Source organism: Mauremys mutica, chromosome 8, assembly GCF_020497125.1.
Source record: "Mauremys mutica isolate MM-2020 ecotype Southern chromosome 8, ASM2049712v1, whole genome shotgun sequence".
NCBI lineage: Eukaryota > Metazoa > Chordata > Testudines > Geoemydidae > Mauremys > Mauremys mutica.
This window is the reverse complement of record NC_059079.1, coordinates 51,601,908-51,621,048: the sequence shown is the minus strand read 5'-3', so window position 1 is coordinate 51,621,048 and position 19,141 is coordinate 51,601,908. Positions and strand designations below refer to the sequence as shown.

Below are 19,141 nucleotides of genomic sequence, written 5' to 3'. Positions count from 1 at the left end.
CTTACATTTCCTCATATATTTTCCCTTTGTTACTGCAAATTGGTCTAAACAAAATTATTAAATCTATGTACTGTGACTCGGAAATAAAAGTTATAATTTTCTACATAGTGTACTAGCCACATATTGTAAGAGGCAGTCTTCCATGCAAAAAGAGGTCTACAAACAATCCATCACAACTCTTGAAATGAACAATGTACTTCTGTATTTTCTGTTTTAAACATATATTGGAACAATACTCTACATTTTACCTTTAGTTTCTTTTTCATTACCAAGAACCACAATTTTTAAAATGCCAGCAGTTCTGATAAAAACCGATAAATATTGATAAATATCTGTAGGTACATATTTTCAGTGAAAACAATCTTTAGTCTTTAGGGAATCAGTGTGGTTTACTAGCTAGAACACTGACCTAGAATTCAGGTAGACCTAGACTCTATTCCCATCTCTGCCCCATGTCTATTGGGTGACCTTGAGCAAGGCACTTCTATGTGTCTCAGTTTCCCCAACTGATAATAATGGATGGTAAAGCACTTTGAGATCTAGAGATGGGGATTTGTATTACTTATGCAGGTCAATAAAAGCATCAGAGCTACAAGGGGTAATAGCTTTAAGGGTCTCCCAATTAATCACATGTTCAGTTTACACACCATTTTTTCCCTATATCCATTTAATAAACTGCTATTTGATAATACGAAAGGCAAAAATTGGTCTCTTTAGCCTCATGGCATTGCAACTACATCCAACAGATTAAAAATTAAATTAATAAAATCAAAGCAGTCCAGATGGACAGAGAGTGATGGTAAATTCTGCCTAAGGAATACTAAAGACTCTAGAAATATTATCTTATTAATTGCTTTCTATCCCCTTTGATAATCCTAGAAATGAGCAATGAGAGAAAATTTTCCAGTTTGCATTTGCTGACAGTTTTCACAAGAATGTTTCAGTATGACATGATATATAAAGTCCTGTCTCTGGCTGAACCAAGAAATGGTTAAACCTCTTTACTGGATTAAGAGGAAAAACATGAGGGGAGATTTTTAAAGATACAAAGAGCAGTGAAGTGTCTAACTCCCCTTGAGATAAGTGCCTAACTCACTGTTAATGCCTATTTGTACCTTTGAAAATTTCCTTCTTCTCCTGCAAAGACTCCAGAGCTGACAGGCTCATTTTTTTCTCTCTAGCCAGGGAAAAGGTTTAACCCCTTTTTGATTCAGCCAGGGATAGGGCACACACAGCCTATCATGGTCACATAACTCTCCAATGCTCCTACAGATTTTCTGATAAGAGGAGTGACCCTCGTGCAGACAGAATGTAATAATTCTATGAAATTCACATCCAGACTCTCCAAAGGAATCTACACAGAGCTGCTGAGATGTCCTGGCAGTCACACAAATAAGGGCCATCTTCAAGCACCACATGTTTTTGTATGTACCTCCCACAGGCCTCTTATTTTTAATCTAGACAAAGGTTTAAAATATATGAAATAACGTGTTTCAGTACAGACCATAGAGTCTCTCTTGAAGTCTGAGCTTGATCCTTGTGCTTGATAAATGCCATTTCAAAAATCCAAGGATGAAGTGACAAAAGTGCTAAGCCAGGGGTCTATAAAATAAACTGCGTAGGAAATGGAGAGAAATTTTCAAGAAGGCTTAAAACACTGAACAAACCATCTCAACTGGAAAACATCGGTTTAAATGGTTGGTAATTGAGAACTGTGTTCAAGTTGTGCCACTTTACAAAGATGCATAAATACCAGGCCTATTTTACAGATGGAAGAAATGGATACTGGGACACATGTTCTCCCTACACTCTCCCACCCCCATTATTTCATGGCATACCATTCCTTTCCCATACTATTTCTCTTTCCATTATGTTCTCAGTACACTACATCTGAAATGTGTAATTTTTTCTTGGGAAAGTATTTTTAGATCATACTTTATACCTGCAAAATAATCTTGTAACATTTTGGCATTCAGATAGTCCTTAGCTTGGAGTTTTCACTTCTTTCGTTATTTTTACATATATAAAATATTTCTAATTAGAAATCTAGTCAGATATCAATGCCAAAGTTAGACTGAAAGTGAGATAAAAGTGCGCCCACTTTGGTGAGCATAGACAGTATCTCTCAACATCTTTCAAAGAAGTACACAATGGGGGAGTATGATGGGGCACACTTGCCCCGCACCAGATGGGAAGGGGTTAATGCCACATTGTGGGCTGAGGTAGCCATGCCCCCTTCTCCCTAATGGGCATGCTCTAGCTGTAACAGTATAAAAGAGAGCAGTCCGGCTCAATTGCGGTGGGACTCTGGTGGGGAAGAATGTGTGTCAGGAGCTCCCGCTGAGGATGTTCTCTAGCCTGTGGATCACAACCTCGGATCCCAGCAGCCTATGGAGCCCCAGGGAGTGGCTGGTGCTGGGGAACTAAGAGATCTCAATGTCTCCTGGACTACAACGCCCGAGACTGTGGTAGAAAGTGATCCAGGGGTGGTGTCAAAGTGGTATCTCCCACCAAGATAAGCTCGGCATGTTTCGGTGGGACTCCCCTCTGAGCTGGTAGCTGGTCGTTCCAGCGCTACTAGGGCACTGGGTTGGGGCCCGGTGGAGTCAGGTGGGCTTGGGCCCTCCTACCTGGGTCACCAGTGCCCCCATGAACTCTGGCCATTGGGCCTCACTGCCCTGACAGTAGGGGGCATGTTGCATGGACTCTGGCTGCAAGGCTGTACTATCCCGAATGAGTGGGGCCATTTGCATAGACTCTGGTCATTGGGCCACTCTACCCTACAGCTAAGCCCAGATGTGCAGACTTGAGTTGGGACAAATTGGCACATAAGGCTTGTGTACCTGCCCCTGTTCCCCGAGGAAGGGGGGTACACTCACCCTGCACCTGACAGGGCCCACCTTAATCATGTCACAGGGAGCTATTTTTTGTTTCTAAATCTGGAACATGCAATCTCATTTTTGTTTTTAGTATAACAGTGTAGAAGATGATGCCATGAGCATTTACACCTTATGCTCTCCAAACAGAACCCTCCCTCACCACAGACTATTAGCGCCTACACTCCTGCCCATAGGATCAGAGTAGCAATGGGGTTTTATGATCTGCTATAGGCATTACACTGCTCTCCTTTTTCTCTGGGAAGGAATTTTTCTCTCACCCCCAGACTGGCCAAAGTGGGGTGATTTTTTTTCTCCTTCCCCTCAGCAGGTCATGGATGTGGTTGGCTAAGTAATGAAGTTAGCTTCAGATGCCGCACCTTAGTAGGTAGCAGGTATGGCAGGGATCCAGTGCAGGTACTTGTTCCAGATAGGGTCTGGTTGCCTGATAAACTGGAGTAGGAAGTAGACTGAGGGAAAGACATCTCCTAAAGAAGCTGGGGAAGGAGGATTGGGGCTCCTAACAACTGGTACAGCAAAGAGAACCCCTGCTTACCCTCATACAACTGGAGGATGGTGGTGGGGTGCCAGCAATGGGCTGGGGTTACGTTGGGAAGACGGAGGGCTCATGGTAGGTGTAAACGATTAAGGAAATAATGATGATCTGCGCTGTAATAAAGTTGTAGCCTAATTAAACCACATCTGTTGCATCTTGTCTTTATTCCTGTGTGGCTGGGACAATTGTCAAATCCATTTGTTTCTGGAACTCTTGCAATTTCTAATTTTACTGACAGTCCTTGATCCAACATGTCAAGATTCAAGCTGCACGGAAGATTTGTGACAAGTAATGACAGAAAATTACAGCAAACAACATTTTGGGTCAGGATCTTTCAGTGCTGCCATTTATTAATCTTTATTTCCTGGAGTTTTAACCCAGTTTTAAAAATTGCTTCAGGCTGAAACTTGGCAAACATGATTTTTTGTTTTACTATTATTTTTTAAATATGGTTAAGTTCCTTTTAAGTTATAGAAGTGTGAAGAATAAAAGTACTGTGTACAGCATTCAGGTTGAGTCCTCATTTTACAGGGCTGTAACTTATAAATTAGTCCTGTCTTCCGATAAATGCCTTTCCCTGAAAAAATTGCTCTTGGTTCAGTAAGAAAAATAACTGATGAATGTTTGCTTTACATTTTAAAGGCTGTCACAAGAAAGAAGGCTAAAAGAAACTTAGGATAAAATTCAAAACTGATATTCAACCTTGATTATTTTAAGTCTCCAAAAATTAGTGTCTGGAGCCTGGGCTTTGTCATTGGGCTTTCATCTTGGTGACTAAGAGCATGTCTCCAAAGCAACCGAGTGGTGTAATTCCCTGCACAGGTAGACATACAAGGGCCAACTCTGCTCGAGTTAATACCTAGAAGTAGCAATGTGGCTGCAGTGGCACAGTCAATGGCTCGAGTTAGCTGCCCAAGTATGTACCCAGCTGATCCTCTCAGCTGCTGTGAAGATGTACCCTAAGGGTAGCTTTTTGCCTACAGATGGGATCTACATGCAAGTCTTTCCAATCAGAGTAGAAACATCATCCTTAGCATGTCCTTGGCAAATACTATATGTTCTTTCATACTTCAGAACTTCTCTGCGGCAAAGTTCCCTTCGTTGTCCAACTTCTCTTTAATCATATTCTGAGGGTGCCTATTATTACAAATACTACAATTTCTCCATTTATAATTGTTGTTGTTCAGCTTAAAACATTCCTTTTAACGATTTGTGGTAAATTGAGCATAACATTCTAAAATGTGTTTTTAAATTTTATTATCTTATTTCCTTGGCTAAATGGGGAGTAAAATAGATGGGCTGATTAGATAACTTGGAGAGAGATAACAAAGGGGAGAAATGAAGAGAAAGAAGATGTACTACAGACAAATTAGTAGGTATGTTTTCCTCTTACCCCATTCATAAAACTACTCAGATATACTAAATAACCGAGCAAAATATACATGGGAAATATTACTTAATTGTGTCTACCTTTTAGTGTTCATCTCTTTTTTTCTTCATTGACAAATTGAGTATTTATTTTAAAATAGAAAGTAGTGCCTGCTTTAATAACTGAATGGAGGCTTCTGCAGAGAGGGGCTGTCTGCATGCCATTTGGACCACCTCCATATGACTTACATACATAGTGTAAAATAAATTACATTGGGAGATGACTTCATGTCACTGGTTGCTCTAATAATGGAAATGGCCCACCGCAAGGCTCTGAAACAAAGCACTGCTCTGCCAAGGAGCAAATGTAAAATAAAGTATAACACTAAGGGGCCAAAGTATCTTCAAAGTTTCAAACAACCAAAGTAAAATTAAAGTCAACAAGTGTGCAGTAATATCTAAATTACCACAGAAAATAAATTCAATAATACATGTTGACTGGCTCAAAACAGGTGTTTTTGTTTAGAGGGGAAAAAAAGGAAACTTGAAGGCGGGGGGAAATAAAGTCATTGGTTGACCTTAGTCTCCTTATAGAAAAGGTGCAGTGATCATATGCTACAGCCCCTTAATTTGAAAATCTGCCACAGTAGTTGGGTGGAGTCCTCTATCACAACCTGTGTTGTGGAATGTGAATGTTAGCACCATTCCCCACTTTTCTCTGCCTGCAATTACAGAGGAGCCTCACATGGATCATCAGACCACAATACTTTCAACTTGTTGAAAGTTGGCTCTAACTCTGGATCCAAACTTTGTGGCTTGGGCACATCCCTAACTTTTACTTATAGATCAAAGAAGAGAGTGAACATGCTCTCAAGTGAAAATGCAATGTCAACAATATTAGGAGAATGCAGAATTTTCCGTACACCTTACACAATGCAGCTCTGTATGTAATTATATTAAATACTTCTCTAATATTTGGGATAGCACTAAAGGGAAAAAATGACAATTCAGACGTTCTGTAGTGATATTAATTTCAGGACAGCAGAAGAAGCAACACAAGAGTTATAAAAACAGTGAGGAGTCCAGTGGCACCTTAAAGACTAACAGATTTATTTGGGCATAAGCGTTCTCCATGCATATGAAGAAGTGGTTTTTTTACCCACAAAAGCTTATGCCCAAATAAATCTGTTAGTCTTTAAGGTGCCATCAGACTCCTAGTTTTCTTTGTGGATACATACTAACATGCCTACCCCTCTTATTCTTGGTATCAGATTTATAATAATAAATATAATAAGTAATATTGAGATGTTTTTCTAGTGATCCTTTGATAGCACTAACTTTGAAAACTACAATGGTAAAAGACGGTTACTCACCTTTGTAACTGTTGTTCTTCGAGATATGTTGCTCATATCCATTCCAATTAGGGGTGCGCGCGCCGCGTGCACGTTCGTTGGAAGATTTTTACCCTAGCAACATTCGTTGGGTCGGCTGGGCATCCCCTGGAGTGGCACCGCTATGGCACCGGATATATACCCCTGCCGACCCATCCGCCCCTCAGTTCCTTCTTGCCGGCTACTCCGACAGTGGGGAAGGAGGGCGGGTTTGGAATGGATATGAGCAACACATCTCGAAGAACAACAGTTACAAAGGTGAGTAACCGTCTTTTCTTCTTCGAGTGCTTGCTCATATTGATTCCAATTAGGTGATTCCCAAGCCTTACCTAGGCGGTGGGGTCAGAGTGAGATGTTGCAGAGTGCAAAACTGCTGAGCCAAAGGCTGCATCATCTCTGGACTGTTGGACCAGAGCATAATGTGAAGCAAAGGTGTGGACTGAAGACCAGGTAGCTGCACGACATATCTCCTGGATAGGTACATGAGACAGGTAGACCCTTCATTCGGTCTGCCACTGTGACGAAGAGCTGGGGCGTTTTACGAAATGATTTTGTCCGCTCGATAAAAAATGCGAGCGCTCTACGGATGTCCAGGGAGTGCAATTGTTGCTCCCGTCGTGAAAGGTGCGGCTTCGGGAAGAAGATCGGAAGGAAGATATCCTGGTTGACATGGAATGCCAATACCACTTTAGGGAGGTATGCCGGGTGTAGTCGTAACTGCACCTTGTCCTTGTGGAACACAGTATACTGTGGGTGCACCGTTAGAGCACGAAGCTCAGAAACTCATCTGGCCGATGTAATGGCTATGAGAAAAGCTGTCTTCCAGGACAGGTATAGCAACGAGCATGTTGCCAACGGCTCAAATGGGGGAGACATAAGTGTGGTTAGAACCAGGTTGAGGTCCCATATTGGGGCGGGGCATCATACCTGTGGGTATAGGCGCTCCAGGCCCTTAAGAAATCTAGAGACCATAGGGTGTGAGAACACGGAGCGGCCACTCCCCCCTGGATGGAAGGTAGAGATGGCCGCCAAGTGCATCGCAAGGAAGATACAGCCAGACCCTCCTGTTTGAGAGACCAGAGGTAATCCAAGATGGTTGGGATCGAGGCCTCAGTGGGGGTAACACTGTGTGTTCCACACCAGCAGGAGAAACGCTTCCATTTGGCCAGATACATTGACTGGGTGGAAGGCTTCCTGCTACCCAGGAGTACTTGCTGTACTGAGGCAGAGCAACGCAACTCTGACTGGTTTAGCCATTCAGCAGCCATGCCTTGAGGTGAAGGGCCTGCAGGTCTGGGTGGCGAAGTCTGCCGTGGTCCTGCGTTATGAGGTCTGGGTGGAGTGGTAGGGTAATCGGGTTGGCTAGTGACAGGTCGAGCAGCGTAGTGTACCAGTACTGCCTGGGCCACGCTGGAGCAATCAAGATTAGGTGCGCTCTGTCCCTGTGGAGTTTTAGCAGGACCTTGTGAACCAGCGGGAACGGCGGGAAGGCATAAAGCAGCCGATTCGTCCACAGCATCAGGAATGCGTCCGAGACCGACCCTGGTGAGAGGCCTTGGAAGGAGCAGAACATCTGGCATTTCCTGTTCTCGCGGGAAGCAAACAGGTCTATGTGGGGAAATCCCCACCTCTGGAAAACCGAATGAATAACATCCGGGCGTATTGATCACTCATGGCAGAGGAATGACCTGCTCAGTCGATCCGCCAGAGTGTTCCGAACCCCCGGGAGAAAGGACGTTACCAGGTCTATCGAGTGGGCTATACAAAAGTCCCAGAGTCTGATGGTCTCCTGACAAAGGGGGGAAGATCGAGTCCCTCCCTGTTTGTTTATATAGTACATGGCCGTTGTGTTGTCCATAAACAGAGACACCGCGGCCTTGTAAATGTTGCAGGAACGCCTGGCACGCTAGGTGGACTGCTCTCAGTTCTCAGACATTTATGTGCAGCGTCAGCTCCTGAGGTGACCAGAGGCCTTGCGTACAAAGGCTTCCGAGGTGCGCGCCCCAGCCGAGAGAAGACGTGTCCGTCGTCAGGGACACTGAGGGCTGAGGCGGATGGAACGGTAGCCCTGCACACACCAGGGAGGGAGTCAGCCACCAGTTTAGCGAGCTTAGAGTGCTCGGGGGAATGGTGACTATTGTGTCTATTGAGTCCCTGCTCGGGCGGTATCCCGAGTTGAGCCACGTTTGTAATGGACGGAGGCAGAGCCTGGCGTGCTTGGTTACGAACGTGCATGCAGCCATGTGACCCAAGAGACCGAGACAAGTGCGAACCGAGGTCGTCGGGAAATTCTGCAGACCGCGGATGATTGTTGCCATTGCTTGAAACCGCGGCTGTGGTAAGCAGGCCCTGGCAAGACTGGAGTCTAGGGTCGCTCCTATGAAGTCTAACCACTGTGTGGGAACCAGAGAGGACTTCTCCATATTGATCACCAGGCCTAGACGAGAGAATAGGTCCCTGACGACGCCCACATGCTGAATGACTTGTGTCTCGGAGGTCCCCCGGATGAGCCAATCGTCCAGATATGGAAACACGTGTATCCGATGTCGGAATACCCTTGGGGCTGTGGAAAGGCTGAAGGGCAGGACCGTGAACTGGAAGTGCTGATGGTCGGCTACGAAGCGGAGGTACCTCCTGTGCGGAGGAAAAATGGCAATATGAAAATATGCGTCCTTCATATCGAGGGCAGCATACCAGTCTCCAGGATCCAAGGACGGGATAATGGTCCCCAGGGATACCATACGGAACTTCAACTTTATCATAAACTGGTTGAGTCCTCGCAGGTTGAGGATGGGTCTGAGACCACCCTTCAACTTGGGGATCAGGAAATAACGGGAGTAAAACCCCTTGCCCTTTTTGTTCTTTGGCACCTCCTCTATAGCCCCCATGGCGAGGAGCGACCACACCTCTTGCAAGAGGAATTGCTCGTGAGAGGGATCCCTGAAGAGGGACGGGGTGGGAGGGTGGGGTTGAAACAAATTGGAAGTGGTATCCATATTCCACTGTGCGTAGGACCCAGAGATCCGAGGTTAACTGGGACCATGCCGGGATGAAGTAGGAGAGAGGGTTGGAGAAGGGAGGAGATGGATCCTGGCCTGTAATTGGTACGCCGTCCTCGGGCGCACCTTCAAAAGTTAGATTTTGGTCCCGCTGGTGGTTTTGAGAGACCTTGATTTTGGCCCCTTTGGGGTCCTGATTGTCGTCTACGCCCACCTCGGCCGCGCCGCTTGTCAAAGTCCTGTCTGTTTCTAGGCACAAAGTACGTACAGGGAGGTTGGGGGCGGAAGAGTCTGCGTTGGGTCACTGGCGTGTGCATGCCTAGCAAACGCATTATGACCCTATTGTCTTTCAGGCTTTGCAGCCTAGGGTCAGTCTTTTCTGAGAAGAGGCCTTTACCATCGAACGGCAAGTCCTGGATGGTGTACTGCAGCTCAGGTGGGAGGTTGGAAATCTGAAGCCATGCGATACGCCTCATGGCAACACCTGAAGCCGGAGTCCTGGCTGATGAGTTGGCTGCATTGAGCGAGGCTTGGAGGGAAGTTCTGGCCACCTTTTTTCCCTCCTCCAAGAAGGCCGCAAACTCCTGGCAGGAATCCTGAGGGAGTAATTTCGTAAATCTCCCCAACTCCGCCCATGTGCTGTAATTATAGTGGCTGAGGAGGGCTTGTTGATTCGCCACTCGGAGCTGTAAGGCACCCGCTGAGTACACCTTACGGCCGAGCAGGTCCATTCGCCTAGCCTCCTTCGATTTTGGGGCTGCCGCCTGCTGGCCATGGCGTTCCCTCTCATTAACTGATTGAACGACCAGTGAGCAGGGAGGAGGATGGACATATAAATACTCGTACCCCTTAGACGGCACCATATATTTACGCACCTGGCCGTAGGTGGGATGGGGGCCGGCGATTGCCATATAGTGTCGGCATTGGCTTGGATGGTACGAATGAACGGTAGGGCCACTCTGGTGGGAGCATCCGCCGACAGAATGCTCACTACCGGGTCCTCCACCTCTGCGACCTCCTCCACCTGGAGGTTCATATTGAGTGCTACCCTCCTGAGGAGGTCCTGGTGGGCCCTCAGGTCGAATGGAGGAGGGCCCAAGGAGGAAGTCCCTGCCACCGCCTCGTCGGGAGAAGAGGAAGAGGAGACACCTGGGACGAGAGGGTCCTGCATGGCCTCTTGCTCCTGAGCAACCTCCTGCTCCAGTGGGACTGGAGAGTCCGGTGGGTGGACTGGAGCTTCCTCCGTACCAGCCGGAGGGGGATGGCTGATTGTCGCCTCTGGCACCCGGTGCTCCGATGGTGCCGAGCGGAACGGGGCTACTGGTGCCCCTTGGGCCTGGTGGTACGCCCAAGGCGTCCAGAAGGACCACTGGTGTGGGCCTAGGTCCTGGGCCTGTGCCTCTTGGAAGACCCCGGTGGGCACATCAGACTCGCGGTCCTGCGCATAATAGCTGTCCGCGCGGGACGACTCTGAAGCGTGCCTGGATGGCCATGGAGGAGCGGAGAGGCCCTGAGCAGAGTCCATGTCCCTAGTTGGCCCAGCTCTACTCGGCACCGGATACCGGTACCGGGAGACATACCGGTACCGGGAACGAGATCGGGACCTGCGACTGGAACGGTGCCGGGAGGTTGACCGCGATCTCGACGCTCGGCGTCGGGAGCGGCTACGGGAGTCACGGTGCCTGGAGCAGTGCCGGGAGCTGGAGCGGTGCCGAGAATAGCGGGCCGGTGACCAGGATGCCGACCGGAGCCGCGAATGCGACCGGTACCAGAGAGGAGAACGGTGCCGGGACTGCAAGCGGCGATGGGAGTGGGAGCGCCACTGGGACCTGGAACGTCTGCGGGACTGTGATCTTGAACGGTGCCGGTCTGCTGTGTCGACAGAGGGTGGCCGAATCAAGGCCGGCTTGTCTATAGACTGTATCGCCCGCACTGGTGGTGCTGGGGGCGGAGGCAGCATCGACTCTGTCATCGAAATCAGATCCCTCGCCGTTGAGAACGTCTCCGGCGTAGACGGGATAGTAAGCTCTACCATGGGTCTAGCCGGGGAGCTGACAGTCACCGGACTCGACGGCCCTTGTGGGACCGGAATTGACGGTGCCGACTTCATCGGTGCCGAGGCGCCGGGCGGTCTGACTTGGACGAGCTCTCTGGCTGCGGTGCAGGTGGCACAGAAGCAGCAGGATTCTTAGTCTTTCTTGACCTCGGGGAGAGGGAGCGGCGTCGAGCCGGCCTCGGTGCCGGCGATGGGTGATGCCGAGGAGCCTTGGCCATACCGGCGCGGTCCGGTGTCGAGGAGGTGCTCCTGCTTGAAGAGTGACCAGCGCTCGGTGCCGAAGGCAGAGGGGTGAGAGCCGCCTCCATGAAGAGCTGCTTTAGCCTAATGTCCCGCTCCTTTTTTGTTCTTAGCTTAAAAGCCTTGCAAATGTGGCACTTAGCTGTCAGGTGCAATTCTCCGAGGCACTTCAGACAGGAGTCGTGCGGGTCTCCTGTCAGCATTGGCCTGCGGCAGGCCGAGCACGGTTTGAAACCTGGTGAACCGGGCATGGGCCCCGGCACCAGGTGTGGGGAAGGGGCTATTCCCCAAACCTCTATTAACTATATTATACTAAATATATTACAAAGTGATAAACTAAGTTGAACTATATAAAAAGTTTTTAACTATATACACAACAAGAAACGAGAACTACGAGTAGCTAGGGAAGTGGAGGTCAGCTAAGCCACGCTCCACTGTTCCAACGACCGACACGGGCGGTAAGAAGGAACTGAGGGGCGGATGGGTCGGCAGGGGTATATATCTGGTGCCATAGCAGCGCCACTCCAGGGGGCGCCCAGCTGACCCACCGAGTGTTGCTAGGGTAAAAATCTTCCGCCGAACGTGCACGCGGCGCGCGCACACCTAATTGGAATCGATATGAGCAAGCACTCGAAGAAGAATAAAATGATTTACTTTAATGGAACCTAATTTTCAAAAACCTTGTGAGGAGTGTCTGCATTTTAATAGTTCTGTATGCAATTTGTTTTGCATTTGAGTACATATGTTTCACTGTGACAAATGCTTTTTTTTGTTTGTTTGTTAGTGCATTCGTTTATATTGCAAATATAGTGAATAAAATTTTATCTGTGCTTTGGCAATGTTTTTTGGTAAAAGGTTTTTGTTTTACTTCCTTGCCTGTATGGAAACAAATTAAAAACTTTTTTTTCTAAAATGTAATTTGACAGGACATGAACACAGAAACAGGTGCTGTCTCTCATTCATATAATCATCATCAGTATGTAAGGAGGTTCACAAATGCAAGATATGGAATTATTAATCCTAAAATGAAGATGAAGTGAAGCTTAAAGGTCAGCACAGCTGATAGGCATGTTTTTGCAGCGTAATTATTTCTGAAATTTTATTAAACTTCTTCAGGTTACACGCTGTTGGAAATGCCAGGCATCAGCTAGTTGTTGAGTCCCAGCATGAGTTTTTGAAGTTATATAGATTAAGATCAGTCATGAATGGAAAAGAACGCTGTTTTTTAAAAAAAATGTATAATTTGATGTGGAAAACATATTTGAATTCTTAATAAATTTCTTTCTGTCTTGAGGACTAGATCATTCTGGACATTGCTCATAGTACATAGAGACCTTAACTGGCAGGTTACTATTTTGAATGTTCACCAGGCCAGCAGTGACTAAAGGACATGACCACTGAGCTGATGGTGGTTGTCTAGTGACCAGTCTAGTTCCCAGGCACTGAATCCTCATTACAAATTTCACTCCACAATTAATCTCAACTGCCTTGGTAGCATTGTCTGGCTATACTGAAAGAATGACAGGAGACATTTGACATGGGTTTAATCAGGCCGCAACTTTATTATTAGATGTCTGGAACTGCCCGGCAGATAAAAGTTTACAGTGCAGGTAACCCCATGTTTATTCTGTAATTAGCCGAGGGGCTTTTACCAGCTCCCACTCTTCTTCCGTCCAGGTATCTCCAGCAAATTTATTGCCGGGACTTTACCATGCCCTGGGGGCTCCCACCAGCTTCCCCTCTTTTTCCATCCAGGTACCTCCAGCAAATCAATTGCTGGGACCTTATCATGCACCCCCTTCATACAAGGGTTAAGGTGGGATACAAGAATGAGAGGTAGGCTCCGTGCCGTACCAATAACAGGAGTTCCCAACTGTCGCTTGTCTATTCCTTTTTTTACGTTCTTTTCCAAACCATTGATCCAGTCACTGTATACCTTTCCTGTGGAGCACCTGCACTGGACATCCACCTTACACTTAAATAATGAGTTGTCACATATAGCCTACTGCCTTCATGCCATGCATGAACAGAACCCTTCCTGAACCCACTGTGGGGAAGGCGAATAAACCCCAACTGCACCCAAGCCAATATGGTGGTAAGGGAAAAATTCCTTCCCAGCCCTCCTATAAAAGAGGTGACTAGCATAATGCCCACAGCAGGTCTTGACCAAACCTGGTATTTGACCACATAAAGGGGAGGAAGGGTGGGTCCTGCTTCAGATTGCTCGGTGTAAAAGGGAGGCTTCAGGCCCAGGGCTGCCCCTTTAAAACACTGCATTCCCAGGGAATGAGCAACCACGCCAACCCCTTTTGCAACAGTTTTCATCCTCCTCTCCCCCACAAGCCATAAAGCACTGTTCCCTTCACTCGGCCAGCCAGCCAAATACCTCTCCCACTCTCTTAAAGGTGCAGAGCGGTAAACCTCAAAAGAGATTCACAGGACTGATTTGGCCTGGGACTCTAAATACACTCTCTTGCCTGTAGAGGTGGTCCTTACAGGTTAGATTTGAATTAGGTTAGCAAAATTGAGAACCTTTAAAATCTGCTATTTGCCTTACCTTTTTTAAAGGATAAATGCAGCATTTTAATTTCCACTGCTATCAATATGGTATCTTTCACCAGCAATAAATTCACTTATAGCTGAAAAAACAAAGAACAAAGCCACAAATGAAATAAAATTCCACCTAATGCTTTCTGGCTGTACTGATTTATCATTGTTACAATGGTTATCTGAGACTATCTAAACAGTAAGCTATTAAATGTACAAACCTATGCTGAGAGACAATGTCCAGATTACACAGTTAAGCACTCAGAAGTCAGAAAATGCCAAAATTAAGGGTGAATGTGCTTTGGGATCCTGAGACCAAAGATTATATGCCCACATCCATGAATGGCCCTGTCTACTGCCAGTAATAAAGCCTTACCCAAACAAATCAATTCAACCCTCAATCAAATCACTGCATTCTCTACTTCTTTTCCATTATATTAATTCATCCCCCTTTCTTAGATCGCTATGTCACCAGTTCATCCCTTGTACTTAGTTTGTATGGTCTTTGGAGCAGGGCCCATCTTTTCATTCATATCTGTATGGTGCTTACACAGGGCTCCTTACTGGGACCTGTAGCAACTACCATAATGAAAATAAATAAAATGGTCATAATCACTTAAATTAATTCACCCATCAATCATATCAGTTAGTCCTCCCATCAATTAATCAAGTCACTTCACCCTTTCTTCCTCCCCTTTAATCAGTTCATTACCATCAATAAATTGCACATCAAAGCATTTTCCCGCAATGAATAAAATCAGTTCAGGTTCTCCTTCTTGCAACCCCCACCACTGAACACCATATATAACATGTGATACGCCTGGGGTTGCCAAATACAGGAGCTTGTCTTTTACATCTCTAACACTGAACTCTGACTTTTTCCATTCTGCTATGCTTACATCACACTCATTGCCATTATGGTTCAGTTCATATCTATTTTACAGGAAGTTTTCCTTAGGGTGTCCACAGAGTAGATATACCTTCTGAGATGCTGAAAATGAAGAGTTCCAACAGCTTTCAAAGTGAAATCAGTGGAAGTTATACTTTCTGGAGTTAACAACATGTGTTCATTAAAATGAATGGTGAGGGGGTTCACATGGCAATGTGCATTTGACAAATATTGTTATCACCCCAGTCTCTGGACACACATCAGAAAAAGTGGATAAACAGAGGAGAAAATTGAAGTTCATATGGAAGGATAAACTTGTAGTTAAGGCAGTGGAGTGAGAGTCAAGAGAACGTAGTTCATTTCCTGGTTCTGAGACAGACATCCTGTGTGACTTTTGCAGATTACTTAATCACTCTCTGCCTCCATTTGTCATCAGTAAAATGCAGATAATAATAATAATTCATTCTCCCACCCTTCTTCTGTGTGGTCTATTTAAATTAAAAGAGTTCTGGGGAAGGGACTGTTTCTTTATATGACTTCCATGTTGTTCAGCACAAGGCCCAAATCTGGGTGCTACTGTAATACAAATTATACCTACTAGTAGTAATACATAGTAGGTTTCATTCCTTTTTGACACTTTTAAAATTTGTTTTTGTTCTTTTCCTCACTTCATTTTTGCTGTAAAGAAAAAAAGAAAATGATCATATGACCTGAAGGTGAAAAGGCTAGATCCAGATTCAATAAAGGCATATATGGAATATTAAGGCCAGCTGCTCTGGTCTGCCAAATCCATTGTGGAATTAAACAGACCAGAAACAGCCAATAGAGAATTATCCCTGTATAGATGAGCTCTCCCCCCAAGTATTCTGCTGGCAGAGATAGTGGAGTCTCTGCCCCTCTCTTGTAAGAATGGGGCGGGTTGAATTGTGCAAGTGGTGGGCTGCGGTCAAGAAGGAGTGTGGCAGAACAGAGATCATGAGGGATCTTATGCCCAGGGAATAAGTTAAAGCTGTTCCTCGTTGCTTCTAATTAATGCCAAGGCTGGAAGTTACAGGATCAGGTTGATGCAACTTGTTCCCTGTGTCCCTCTGCCTCCACTGCATGTGAGGAGAGCTCAGGTGGGTAGAGAATCCAGATTTCTGTGAGTGAGCCTTAGTTTAGGAAGTCACTTCTCCTTTTATTAACTCAGAGCCCACGGCTGAATTTCAGACTCTGTTGAAATCATTTAGAGTTTTGTCATTGGTTTCAAAGGCACCAGGGTTAGGTCTGTAAACCAGCAGAGCACGATGATTGGTCCATTTTTTCCCAGGCAATGAGGTGGATTGAGGACTGGAAAAGATTTGTTGTTTGCTGTTAGGGTTACTTTATCTTCTGATATGTAATTATTTTACATTTGGAAGAGTAATCCATTGCATTTGAGGTCACATTGTAACACTAAAATATGTCAAGGCATTCAGAGCCTGGGTTCTTTTTATACACTGAATTAATAACTAAATATGCATTATGGTTAATATGCTGGATATGGTGTGCTACTATATTCACCCTGGATAATTAACGAGAGCTAGGCACATGTAGGGAAAGGCTAATATAGCTGAGATTCTGTCTTGCATATCTGTGTTCATGGCCATTTTGTTTATTTGAAATTCAGGATCTGAAACACTGAAATAGAACTGAAGCTACCACAATATTCCTGCCATTCAGTATTCATATTTATGAACATCCCTAATACTGTTGCTTTGAAACTCTTCTGACATTTGGAGGCAAATAACACATTCCTTTTTAAAATATAGACACTTCCAGTATTCTGTTTTCAAAACCAGCATGCCTCCAGTTCTGCCAATGAAGATACAACACCTACCAATGCTGCAGCAAGCTGTCACTTGGCCCAAGGCATAAAATTAACAGCCACCTTAGTTTCCAGAAAGGCAATAGCTTTTGTCTCTTTCATGTATTTCTATAACAGTTACAATTACTGGAAAGTTGTAGTATAGCAAGAGATGTTCAAGTGATAAGTAAAACAACAGCCAAAATGTGTACTATATAAAGATTGTTGATTTTTTTCCATAAAAACAGTTCTTTCAGATGAGTCTTTTTGACCAAAACACAAATTATGTCAGTAAATTTTCATATTGGAACTGATTATTTTGTCAGTAAATGTTTTCACTTTTCAAACACAAAAGATATTTCCTGAAAAACAATTTTATTTCATGCAAATAGATTTCTAATAACCAAGAACTTTAAAATTTTCTTAAAAACCTGAAAAAAATACTTTTCAGTTTCAGTTTTTCTTTGGGAAAAATGTCCTTCCCCAGTCTGGAAATTTAGAAAAATGAATTTTTTAAAACAGTGCAAATATTAATTGTTATTTTTCAACTAGCTCTAGTTAAGTGTGGGAACCTAGAATTATTGATCAGATGACTAGAAAAGCTATTCATTTATTTATTATTCTGATTTAATCTGTATGATAGCTCTTAGAGACAGCATGTTCACAAAAAGGAAGACCTGGTCCCTGAGAGCATACAGTTTAAAGTTTTATTGGTTTATCACATGTGATTCCTTGTGTTTTGAAATACTGTTCACTAGATCTTTTCCAGTATACAATACATATATCTCTTCTTGAATGTGTGCAGTGATGACACTCTGACTTTCTCTTGTGAGTTTATTCTATCATCAAATTGCCCTACTAGTAAGAATTTTGTATTGCTACTTGGGGTAAAAGATGCCCTTTTAAAATGCATATTCAGAAAGGCTGAAATTCACAGAGCTTTGGTGGAGCATAGACTTGAGCTGGTCCTTTGCAGGGTGATGAATTTTACAGACTTGAAGGTGGCAATTTTGCAACAAAAAAACTTCAAAAACAGACTCCAAAGACAGACTGCTTGAATTAATATGCAAATTAGACACAATTAACTCAGGCCTAAACAGAGACTGGGAATGGTTGGGTCATTACACTAATTGAATCTATTTCCCTATGTTAAGTTCTTCTCACACCTTCTATGGGTCATCTTAATTATCACTTCAAAAGGTTTTTTTTCTCCTGCTGATGATAGCTCATCTCAATTGATTAGACTCTTCCTGTTGGTATGCATACTTCCACCTTTTCATGTTCTCTGTATGTATAAATATCTCCTGTCTGTGTGTTCAATTCTATGCATCCGAAGAAGTGAGCTGTAGCTCACGAAAGCTCATGCTGAAATAAATGTGTTAGTCTCTAAGGTGCCACAAGTACTCCTGTTCTTTTTACCCACATAGTAACAGTGAAAGGGTGTGGGACTTAGCCCCCTTCCCTCCACCCCAGGAAATAAACCCAACATTTTAAGATCTGAGGTTTCTTAATAGAATCTTCTCTATTCATCTTATGGGAACTGGTCATGGTAGTTTCTTTGCCAGGCTTTATTGCATTTAATAAATGGAAACCATGGAATTTCGGCACACTGCTCATTTATTCCCCCTCCCCCCCAGTTTCCTGAAGGTCTGCCCTTAGTAACTCATTAACATACAGTTTTCATTTAACCGCATTCGCTCTTTAATGACAAGTAAATATGAGAGCGCTTAGAATAAAATCTTGGTTAGCAATTTGCACTCCAAATAATTTCAGTATGGATTGAGCTTCAGTGTGATCCTTCACCATACATCTGGCAGGAGATGACTGCACTGTGAGTCTGGAGTCCAGAGCGTAAAGGCGAGAGCACACTTTATAGTATGACATAATTCTGTTCAGTTTATTGGAAAGGCTTCATTATTTTTAGCTGTGCTTCTTTCTAAAAAAACTATTAGAATTAATGCTTTTGATGTCATTCAAATAAATGCACAAATATTTCTTATTGTGCTCATTTTGTCATTGCAAATAGACTGTTGTATCTCAAAAAGAACAGAGCTACGGTAAGTGAGAAACAGTTCAGAGCATTTTCATACATTTGCCTGTTGATAAGACTTCTAGTATTTCTTTGTATCACTACCATAATATGAAAGTATAGCAAAGCTTTTATGTGTATCAAAATTAATTAACTAGTTGTCCAGTGGCTGAGCATACAAAACACTTTGCTTTGGTTTTGCAGTAATTACAGTTGATTTTTTTTTGCTCTTGTAATGCTGCAGCTTTTACTTAGTGTTAAAAAGTCAGAGGAATTTTGCATCTATCAATCCTTAAAATCATATCAAAAGGTGTAATGAACCTTCTTACATAAAGATTTTTTTCTCCTTTGCAAAGGAGTGTGTG

General features: G+C 44.4%; 1 long non-coding RNA gene across 1 annotated transcript in view; it reads right to left on the bottom strand.

Annotated features, from left to right (window-relative positions):
* Positions 1–1,510: 1,510 nt before the first annotated feature.
* The window catches only part of LOC123375476, a 31,125-nt gene continuing 13,494 nt past the window's right edge, over positions 1,511–19,141 (bottom strand). The window contains exons 2-3 of the long non-coding RNA XR_006581471.1: positions 14,044–14,125; positions 1,511–1,614 (exon numbers count right to left, since the gene is read on the bottom strand). This is a non-coding gene — a long non-coding RNA (uncharacterized LOC123375476). The remainder of the gene's footprint in view (positions 1,615–14,043; positions 14,126–19,141) is intronic.